This window comes from Wasmannia auropunctata, unplaced genomic scaffold, assembly GCF_000956235.1.
Source record: "Wasmannia auropunctata unplaced genomic scaffold, wasmannia.A_1.0 LD336097.1, whole genome shotgun sequence".
Taxonomy (NCBI): Eukaryota; Metazoa; Arthropoda; class Insecta; order Hymenoptera; family Formicidae; genus Wasmannia; species Wasmannia auropunctata.
In genome coordinates this window covers 1,011,068-1,014,773 of record NW_012026793.1, presented here as the reverse complement: position 1 = coordinate 1,014,773, position 3,706 = coordinate 1,011,068, and positions in this window count along the sequence as shown.

Below are 3,706 nucleotides of genomic sequence, written 5' to 3'. Positions count from 1 at the left end.
AAGAGGTGCTCCTACGCTTTGGGCTCAGTGAGAGCGAGGCAGATCCCTGCCTGTACCACCGGAAAAAGGAAGGCAGAAAGCTGCTGGTCGTCTTGTACGTGGATGACGGCCTGGTTACAGCTACAGAGAAAAGAAGACATCGACGTTCTATTGCGATGTTTCAAAGAGAACTTTAAGATTACCCATGAGCCACTTGGGTATTTCTTGAACGTAAACATCACGCGCATAAGCGATGGCTCCATCTTCATCAACTAAAAGCTCTATGCCGAAGAAGTGTTGCAACGTTTCCACGTGGCGGAGGCAAACTCGGTGTCAACGCCAATCGTGCAGTACTTGCAGGTGAGTGAAGTTAAAAATGCAAAACCAACTTCAGCTCCCTACAGAGAAGCAATCGGCTGTCTAATGTATCTGGCAGTTGCCACGAGGCCTGATCTCGCTTTCAGCTACGTGTCGTAATTCTTAGAACGGCCGTCGGAGCAGCAATGGACACTGGTGAAGAGGATCTTCATGTACCTAAAAGGATCAACGGACAAGGGCATCATCTACAAAGCTGGTGAAGCAGGGTTGCTTCATGTTTACAGTGATGCAGATTACGCCAGCGATCCAGTGACAAGAAGATCACTGAGCGGCATGGTCAGCTTATACAGTGATGGTGCCGTGTCGTGGGTCAAAGGCAAAAGTGTGTGAGCTTGTCTACAACACAGGCAGAGTATATTGTGGCAAGTGAGGCAGCAAAAGAAGTGGTGTGGTTGTCTCGGCTGTACGACGAAATTGGTGTATTAAAGTCAGTGCCAAAGCTGTTTGTCGATAACGCAAGCGCGGTAAGGTTAGTGAAAAATCCTGAGTTTCACAAGCGCACAAAGCACATTGATGTGCGATATCATTTTGTACGAGAAAGAGTGAGTGAGAATCAGCTGTCAATTGAGTTTGTTGGTAGTGAGTTCCAAGCAGCTGATGTGTTTACAAAGCCAATGTCTCGCGTTAAGTTTGACAGACTGTGTGCACTAATTGGAATGAAACAGTTGAAAGAATGAGTGCTATAGCTCTTTTGTAAGTAGACACTGATCTGAGGATGACGTGTATGGCTTATGCAAGCGTGTTGCGCATGTACATTTGCACTATGCATGTGAGCAGAGTATGCGCTGGAAATAAGCATGTGTGTATAGCGTCTGTCATACTTCTTAAAATTTAATGTAAAATTTCAGGGGAAGTGTTGAAGGGAAATATTTCATTTAAATATTTAATGGCCAATATGACTTTTCATTTCATGATTAGCGCAATACTCGCGCACGGCGCTGCTGTGCTTAACCGACTCTCCATATGTCTAAGAAATAAAAAAACGCGCCAGCGTTCTCTGTGACTGTGCATGTATTGCATTACAAAAGTACCTCACAAGTTATATGTGTATTTTTCAATAAACGTGTTTAATTTGCTTATATTCACATTTCCGCCAGAGTCCAGATCATTGTTGAGTTAATCCTTTCAACAGAAACATATACTAAAATACCTGAATGGAAACTATGTACAAGGAATAATCGCGACACAGGAGAGAATAATCTGATGAAGGCATACTGTGACGCAGACTTTGCTGGAGACGCGGAAATCCGAAGAAGCACGACGGGATACGTGATAATGTACGCGGGTGGATCAGCTGGTGCTCCAGGAAGCAATCCGTAATTGCACTGTCAAGCACTGAAGCAGAATATATAGCAGCGTCTGAGTGCTGTAAAGAGCTCATATATCTAAAATCACTGCTTAAAGTATTACTACACGAATCTATATCTATAGAACTCAATATAGAAAACCAAAGTGCAATTGCATTAATTAAAAACGGAATAATAAACAAACGCTCTGAACACATAGACGTAAGATTCAGGTACATACACGAGTTAATTAGAGACGGTGTTGTGAAGATAAAATATTGCCCAACAAATGAACAATTGACGGACATCTTCACAAAGTCGCTGAATACAGTAAAATTTAATAAATACGCAGAACAATTATTAGCGAAACCGCACAGAAATTAGGAAGAAATGTTAAAATATAATTAGAGTGGCTAGTAATTTTCTGTGCCGGTTGATGGCCGCATTGGCAAAGTTGGTAACAAGCGCGAGGCGCTGCGGTGTCGCGCTAACGTAGACCAAAGAATCTTCCCTTTTCCCGAGCTACTGCCGCGGTGTACACACCTTTGTATGAAAGAGCGTGTGATCGTGAGTGAGAGTCCAGCTGATCAGCCGACTGCCGTGCGAGAGAAAGAGACTGTGTAGCAGATAAGTCAAGTTCAGAAAAGTATTATTTTATAAAACTGTATTCTTTTGCTCATTTTACATATTCTAGAATAGCGAAAGCCCAAGGTCTGCGTGTGCCTTTTGTACGTGTCGAATAAATTCACTTTCTAGAAAGCAAACACGTGATAAAACAGTGAGATTAACTTTCTCTATGTCGGACCTCTCTATCTAGCTCTCAATTCCAACAAAAAAATTATACAATCCTATTTTTAAAAATTATCTAATTTAACTTGAAATCTCCGAAAAGCTTCTACTTATAAAAAAAATTGAAACATTATATAATAATCTCTTAAAGCTATGCAACTTTTGCATATAACAATTTTTGTTGTACAACGTATAATTTACATGTTTTTTAAGATGTGCAAGATAAATACTTCATTCTGTACATTATCAAAAATTAAAAGAAATTATATATGAAATTATATACAATTCTATTTTAAGAAAATTATCTAATTGACTTTGAAATCTCCGAACGCTTTCACTTATAAAATATATAATGCTCAAAAAAATTATAGCAAAACAAATTGGGCAAAAATTGGCTGACGATAATTCCGCGAAAAATCATCGTAGGATGATAAAGTTTCTTTTATATTAAAGCATGAAATCTCTAATTTAAAGTACTATGGATTGATTTTAAATTTGCACCCTTGCTACAGTGCAGGGTGCACTGTAGCAACTCTTAAATCTAAGAGCATGTTTAACATACTGAAAATTGCAAAGTTTGCCGGAATGCACGGACTTGCTAAAATTTATCTATGGGATGCCATTTATAGCGTCATAAAGCTCAAACCTTTATCTTTAATTTAAAAAAAACAAGTCGTTACGATCTTTTTTCACAAAGTTACAGCATTTTAAAATAACTCTTGTATAAGTGTTTTTTACATAAATGTTTTTTATAATTAAATTTTTTTCTCATTTTGTTCTATTTTTTTAATTTTTTGTAATAATATTTGAGTTGAGTAAAGTAATATGATTTTGTAATATAATAACATTTTAAAGAATTAAATAACACTTACCATAAGGTTGAAATAGAAAGAGTAGGAGAATAGGTATAAAGATTACATATCACTTGGATTAGAGAGCCTCTAATCAGAGTGGCGCCATACAGCTGCCACTTTTGATTGGTCCGCCATTTTCTTGCCATTTTCCCGCAGTTTTTCAAACGAATTATTTCCTAAATTTTATATTTATATTTAAAAATGCTTCGAAAAATTGCAACAAATGAAAAAATATAACAAATAAATTTTGTAATTGCAAAATGTTATTTATTACCAATTATTGCACATTATTTGTTACAAAATATTGTTATTCATTGTCATAAATGTAAAACAAAATTTATTTTAAAATATGATAATCGAAACTAAACCGCAAATATAACATTATTATAATATATAATACACAATATATAATGAAAGAAA